An 8,365-nucleotide genomic window follows, 5' to 3' on the forward strand; every position below is an offset into this window, starting at 1 on the left:
TAGTATAAAGTGAACACTATTTTCTAGAGGAACTATACATTGTAAAATCACTTTAGAAACACTGTAAAACTCCCCATCAAGTAGAGTTAGATGTATAAGCTGTTGATGGGACACAGGAGAACTGCTCGACAGAGTTTCAAAGACTATAAAGACATGACAAGCAGTTAATAGGTATGTACCTCTAACCTGGAGATTAGCAGTCCAACCCTTAACACATGTCAAAACAAGGGTTCCATATAAACACTTATATATCATCTATTACATTGAATTTTTTTTATATACAGCTTTCCTCAAGTTCCTAAATGCTTCTTTTCCCCCTCAACCCCAACCCCAAGTATCATGATCTGAATTCTACTTTGCAAGTAGGGATACAGCAGAGGATGTACACTGGTGCAGACAGGAGTTGGAAGCACAGGGAATCCAGGGCGGATGAAACCTTCAGGGTCAGGGGAGTGAGTGGTGATACTGGGAGGGTAGAGGGAGAGGGGTTGGAAATAGGGAACCGATTACAAGGATCAATATGTGACCTCCTTCCTGGGGGACGGACAACAGAAAAAGGGGTGAAGGGAGATGTCGGGCAGGGCAAGATATGACAAAACAATAATTTATAAATTATCAAGGGCTCATGTGAGAGGGGGGAGCGGGAGGGAGGGGAAAAATAGGGGACCTGATGCAAAGGGCTTAAGTGGAGAGAAAATGTTGTGAAAACGATGAGGGCAAAGATTGTACAGATGTGCTTTACACCACTGATGTATGCATGGACTGTGATAAGAGTTGTATGAGCCCCTAATAAAACGTTTTAAAAAAATAGATTGAAATTTATGTGCAGATTTTGGAATGAAGTAAGAAGTATATATCCCCATAGTGAGTGCACTTTTGAATCCAAAGATAAATGATGTTTTAATGTAGCATTATTTGTGGTAACCTAATGCAGTTTGACAGTTGACCTAGGCAGGCCCGTAGAGAGGAGCTGGCTGGAAAGGAGTGCAGGCAATCTACTTCAAAGGCATTCTCCCCTGGGGGAAGATGATCTACATCTTTGGATAATTATCAGAAAGGATTCAATGGAGACCTAATCAAAGCGGGGACACAGCAAACAGACACTCTGTTGTCACTGTCATCAGCAACCCAAACCTAAAACCCAACTCACTGCCATCAAGCGGGTTCCTGCTAGAGCAACCCTTTAGGAGGTGGACCTGCCCCTGGTGAGTTTCTGAAACTGTAGCCCTTTACAAGAGTAGAAACCCTGTCTTTCCCCCAGGTGTTACTTGTAATTCTGAACTGCTGACCCTGCAGGTAGAAGCCCAATCTGTAACCACTAGGCCTTTTGCAAATTGATTACTTACCCAGTGAATTCTATCATTCAGGGAGATGAGATGAGACATTGGACCATGATGGACAGGACAGCATGGGCCCCTGTACACTGGCGCTCTCCTGGGGTCAGACCCCAGGAAGCATGGATCCCTACTTCCCCTCAAGCTCCTCCACCCTGGCCCCACCCCCAGGAGCCCCAGGGTTGCTCACCCTGCTTGGAGTCAGGTGAATGGATCTGGTTCACAACCCAGTCAGAAGTTGAAATCTTTCTTGTGAGGCTTCAATGTGCAAGACAGTAGTAACAGACTTCTAACTCCATAGACTGGACTGCATTTCTCAGTGCCAAATCTTTGTTGATGAGCAGACAATTTTGAGAAACATGTCAAGTTCTTGGCCTATACTTCTTGAGCTAAATAGTGACCACCCCGAACCCTTGGAATCAAAACCATGCCCTTATCTGAGGGTGCTTGCATTAAAAACAGAGCCCACTCTACATTTACAGAGCAATTTTACCAATTTCTCAAATATAATTATCAACTTTGGATCCACATCCTATATGTAAATAATATTCATTTTCAGAATAAAGTGCAAGTATTTTTTTTAATAAATCATTTTATCGGGGCTCATAAGACTCTTATCACAATCCATACATACATCAATTGAGGAAAGCACCCTTATACATTCGTTGCCCTCATCATTCTAAAAATTTGCCTTCCACTTGGGTTCCAGGAATCAGCTCATTTTCATTTTAACCCCTCTCCCTCCCTCACCACTCCCCCCTCCCTCATGAACCCTTAATAATTTATAAATTATTATTTTATCTTATCTTACACTGCCCGGAGTCTCCCCTCACCCACCTTCCTGTTGCTCATCCCCCAGATAGGAGGTTACATGTAGATCCCCCAGATCGGTTCTCCCTTTCTACACTCCCTTCCCTCCAAGGTACAAGTATTTAAGGCCTCATAATTCTCAAGCTTCATTGAAGGTAAACATCTTCCTTCACCAGAAATCTAACTTTAAAAGGAATATTTTGTGAAGAATGTTCTCTACCAGCCAGTACTACCCCAAAGACTATAACCCTTGACATATTTGGCGAATGTGATCAAGTTGAATAATGCTCTTACATGCCACTCCAACTGATGCTTAGCTTTTCATCATGTTTAACCTTCTCCAATCTGCTTGCATCCTTTGTATTCTTTACAATATCTATTATGTGTGAAGAAATGCCTATGGTTGGGTAGCACATTTAAGTGCAACACTATGGTAATTACAGAAACTTCTTGTGGAGGTGGACAACAAGTGACAGAGAGACACCAATAGGACATCGAGATGCACGTTGGCCAAGACAGAGATATCCTAAACAAGAAAACAAGCCAGGCGAATCCTTACGTGCTACTCTTTTAAGCTCTTCTGCTTACTGGTGTCCAATTTAAAAGCCTTTGGGAAAGACTGCAGCCTACAGTCAAGGAATGGCAAGGGGTAGGGAGATGGGTGATCCCAAGAGCCAAGGTGAGGCCAGAAGCTTAAAAGTACAATGTGGATCCAGGGAAGAAATGACTGATCAACGATTTTGTCATCTTGGCCTACATTCTGGATTCCAAGCTTTCTAGGTAACGCTGACAGATGGCAAACAGCAAAAACTGTAGGAGTGGGCTTATTGGCTTGGGTTCTAGGATGTCCCATCCATAGTCTTGGTCTGCTAGGGAGAAGAGGAAAAGCTAGTGCCTAGACTTGAGCTGGTGAAACATGTTCCACCAGGACCCAGTTCGGCAGGACAACAAAATGAATGTGGTGGGAAGAGGCAATGGTGTGATAAAGTAGTGAGGCATTAGCCTGAGTGGTTAGTTGGATATCATTGTCACTTCCCTTTTGTAACCCCCAGGGTATCTCTGAACGCAGGGCTGTGAGGTTGCAGTTATAGGATAAGGGGTGTAGACTAGTGCTCCTCTAAAACAAATCAGCAAGTCAGACAACTAGAGAAAAGCGCAATTTGTTTTAGACTCTGTCATGTATACCAGTCATGAAGCTTACTTTGAATATAATGCTCACCATTGCACCGGGTGTTAACCACAGGTTTCAACTCTAGCGCCTTACATTGGTTGGTAGCAGAGTAAAGTTGGCTTCCAGGCCCCTCCTGAGCAACATTCTTAATTTAAGCTTGATTAAGTTTTAATGCCTTCCAGAAATACTGATAACTTATGCGAAAAATACAAAAAAACAGAATGGTGATAGTAACCGTTGAGATCAATAGCTACATTGTATACATGCCTTATTATGCTTATTTAGAGTATTTCAGAGGAAGGATCTTACTTTGAGGACTAGGTGCACATCACCCAAATCATGGTATTGTCAATTGCCTCTTATGTATTGGCAGCTGAACACTGCATAAGGAAAACTGGAGAATTCATTTATTTGAGTTATACTGCTGGCTAAGAACACTGAAATAACATTGGTGTCCAAAAGCACAAACCAATCTGTCTTTGAAGAAGTAAGCTCAGAGTGCTAGTTAGAGTCAAAGATAGTAAGCGTTCCTATTACATACTTTGGACAATGTTGTCAGAAAGGAGCAGTCCCTGGAGAAGGATATTGTATGTGGTAAAGTAGAAGGTCAGGGACAAATAGGAATCCCCAACTAAATGAACAGACACAGTGACGACAACAACGGTTCATCCTAAACAGTGAGTCTGGCATAGAAGACTGTGTTTCCTTCTGTTGTGTACTGGGTCCCTATGATATGGAGTCAACTCAGTGACACCTAACAACAACCACCTCAGAAACCACTAATCAGTACCCAAGACAAGCACAAAATACCAGTGTGTAAGTTATATTTACAAAAGTTATTTCCATGGTAACTGATGCCAAACCTTTCATGTGACATTTGCTGGAACATAAGCTCTCTTATTAAAAAGAAGGAATGGGTTTGGTGTGTGTGTGTATGTGTGTGTGTGTGTGTAACAAAGTAATGACAAAATCACTGAGGTCTATCATCACTGAATCAAAATTAAATTCCATGAGAAACATCAAGGTTAACTATAAGATAGGTTAAAGTTGAAGATTCTGGTAGCTAGAGACCAGAGTATTCACACAGTATGAATAATCACTTTGTGTTGTGTTATTTAAGCTCAAGTTATTGGGTACAAACATAACCATGATTGTGAGAGTACATTACTAACATTTTCTATGAGACCAGTAATAAGCTGATACCAAGGTCAGATGATACTTCAAGAAAACTGTAGACTGATATTGGTAATGGATCTACATGAAAAAGTTCTTAAAATTATTGGAAATTGAGTCAGACAACACATCCAAATAATTATATACCACAATTAATTGAAATCTGTCCTAGAGTTGATTTAACATCAAATAAGCACTGTTATATACCAAAAAATATAAACAAATTATCTTTTTTATACTACAAAAGAATTGATAATTATCAATTATCTAAATAGACACATAAAACATACCAAACAAAATCAAAGGCTTTTAATGTTAAGGGAAAAAACCCTCCACAAATCTAACATAAAATGGGTATACTTCAATAGGTTAATATGCTAATAAACATTGCTTTTTTAAAAAAAAGGTCAAAATGTCAGACTTAGAAAAACTACAAAAATATCCACTTTCACCAGATATTAAAAACTGACTGTATATTAAAACTACAGTAATCAAAATAAGATTTCTTTAAGGACAAGGCTGCCAAAGAGAAATAAAAATTCCTCTAAACATAAATTAATGATTGTATCCATGAAATCTTTAAGATATGCCATAAATAGGTAATAAATATAAAAACGTAGGCTACATTTCAATACGTAAAAATAACTTTGGGAACTTAATTCACAAACCATCAATTGCTAAACAACAGCTCCCAGACTATTAACCCTTACACCTTAACATGCTGAGCATCCTGACAACACACTGATAATCTTCCCAAACACTGAAACCCTAACTACCTGAAAAGCCCCTCACCATCCAGAATGGCTATTAATACCCTGAGCACTCCCTGATAGCAAAAACCAATTTAAAAAATTTAGCCTAATTCATTTATTCCAATTTAAAAAATCAGGAACACAACTTGGAATATATTCTATAACCTAAATCCTAACTATATAACTCAAAGTCTCAAATTGAGGAACCAACTCCCAAACTGTACTGTTTAAATCATAGCTCTACATCTTTATACCATAATACATAAGCCGTAAGCAACTGCAAACATAAGCTGTCAGGCAGGACACATTCTAAACAGAAAGCCCTTTACCAGACGTCTTGATTTTTAACAATTTTTCTCACCTCCCGCGGTGTTTTTAAAAAGTCGCGATTTTTGGAAAGAATGCATGACAAGCTAGAGTATCCGGTTTTTGGCTGCCATGTGGCTATTTCACCAGGATCTGAGTTTGATCAATGGTGTCCTGCTGGTACCTTGCTTTACCAATGTTAAAATCTGGTCACCTTACTTTAATCTCTCCATTAACATCTGACTCCTGACACTTATGTTCTATTTCTATCCATTGACTCTTGTTCTTGAACCAGGAACATTAATCCCAGGACCTAATTCCAATCTTACCTACAGATTCTGACTCTAGCACCCTACAACCCTAAATTGAACCCAAATCTAACCCATCAAGAAAGTCACATTGCTAGGTATGTATGTGGAGCTATCTTCTCTCTCAGACTTTACCTAAATGTAGGGAACTAATAAGGTAGGTAGACAGACAAAACCAGGAATCACAGGCACATTTTCAGTAAACTATTAAATCATTTTCTTTTCTTTTTTTTAACTATTAAATCATTTTCATCTAATTCATGGTAGTTGGCAAAATAAACTGGTTGATAAATGTTTATATATGATAACAACAACATGTCCATATGACAGGTGTCTTGTGGATCTCCCCTCTACTCTGTCCTGGCCTCAAGGAGTCTTTTCTGCTATCGGACATATGCAAGGATGTTACCCAATAAGCAAGGTGCCTGAGGGTTCAGTTGTACTGATTTATTAATTTATACATCCCAATTTCATCTGGTTTCTTCCTCAAAGATGTAGCGAAACCCATGATCAATAAGGCATATTAATTACTTCTTAATTTTGTCACCGACCCCTTCCCTCCCCTCATTCCCACAGGACACTCAGGTCACAAAAGATGCAGGAGGCAGAAAATTAAAGGTACATACATAGGAAGCATTGTATCCACTTTTCAAAACTAACATTGGCCTTTTACTGAGACCTAGGGAAAGGGCTCAGTGAATGATTTTATATACCTCCTCTACCAGTGTGCACTGATAACCCGAAAATATCTGACTCCAGTCAATCTTTAGATCTGTGTGAACCAACAGCTTAACCTCACAGGACATACTTCAAGTGGGGCTGTATCTTCACCCCAAACTGGAAACATGTCAATCCTAAGGATACTCTGTGTGTCCAGTGCCAGGGACTCCCTGTCAGAGCACACTGGGGTTCTCCTCTCACTGAGAAAAGTAAGTCCTCAAATACTTCCTCATGATAACAACAGCGGGGCAACCCCTCTCGGACCTAACCTGTGAAATGCTGACCGGACACCCTGGGCACATGGATATCTCAATGAACTCTGAAATGAAAGTGAGAACATGGTATGGGCCAATTAGCAACTAAGAAGTCATTAGTGGAGAATGATTAAAGCAGCAAATGTACAAATGTCCTTGACACAATGGATGGATGTATGGATGTGATAATAATTCTACGAGCCCCAATAAAATGATTTTTTTTAAAAAAGAAGGATTTATGAACTAAAGTCCAGTTTAGTCCAATGAGAGAATGCTATGGATAAAGACAAAAAAGCAAAACTTTCTTCAGAACAAGAATAACTAGACGGCTTGATGCAAGATTTAAACAAACTCGAGAGTCCCTCTGGCCAGCTATATTGGGCACAAGAATCCTAGGGAGCATCATCAAAGCTCGGGGGGAAAACTATTTTTCAATATAGATTTTTAAAACCAGCCATACTATCAACAGGAGAGCACCCCAAACCTCCCAAAATAAAGGGATTTTCAGCCATGGAAAAAAATAAATAAAAGAAGTCACTAGTGGACACATCACGGCCAGGATGATGGCACAGGTCTGAATACCTTTGACTGTAACCACAGGGGCTTCCAGAGGCAAAAGACATTGTTTCTCCCTGAGCCTGTTATTACATACCTACTGGAGGAGGGTACCTGGCCTAGGATAGGCCCGCGTGCACAGGTTCCAGGGTCTTTTACCATCCAAGAAGCACAAAACTGCCAAACAAGAATGATCTACTATCTTTCCACACAGCATAGCCTGATCTGAGATCCACATCTGTCCCAATTTCAGCACGTCGAATAATCTGTCTCCAGGATCACCTTGGTCTGAGCTCCAACTGGGAAATAAAGGGGATGCTAGAGACAGATTAAATGGTAACCACCCAGAATTACTTCAGCAAGATCAATAAATCAATGTAATTTTTCTTCCAGGTGCCTTCCTTTTCGGAACAGCCATCATGGGGCTTGGAGTGGATTACCTAATATAAACTGATGCTTGTGCTAAGAATATGCAGACTTCATGAAGACCTGATTAGTCATCTACAGAGAAGGTGCCAAGGATGAGCTATATCTGTGAATCCATAGCGGAATGGGGGACATGGCCAGCTAGTACTGTGGGAGACACGGTGAGGGAAGTCAGTGTGAACCCAGGAACAAACCTCACCTTCAGGAACGGGCTACAGAGGGTGCTGATGAACAAGTGAGCACAAGAACCAGCCTCTGAGGCAGGTAGAGAGGGGTTGACAGGGTGGGTTTCCTGTTCTGAATTTCATCGTTTTCTCCAAGAAAACATCTCTATTTGTATTCTTATGTTCCAAAGCCCTGAGATCTATAAATTCAATCATCGGGCTTCCTTAGAAGTTAAAAAAACTGCATGTGAACTATTTGCCTTCAGAGATCATCACATCAGTCAGAACCAGTTTTCATTTAGGAGAAAGTATAGAAACCGATGACCAGAAAAGATGGTGCTAACTGCAGGTCTGAAGGGAGTGACCTCACTTGGGTTGTACACAGACCCTAG

The sequence above is a fragment of the Tenrec ecaudatus genome, chromosome 15 (genome assembly GCF_050624435.1).
Source record: "Tenrec ecaudatus isolate mTenEca1 chromosome 15, mTenEca1.hap1, whole genome shotgun sequence".
Taxonomy (NCBI): domain Eukaryota; kingdom Metazoa; phylum Chordata; class Mammalia; order Afrosoricida; family Tenrecidae; genus Tenrec; species Tenrec ecaudatus.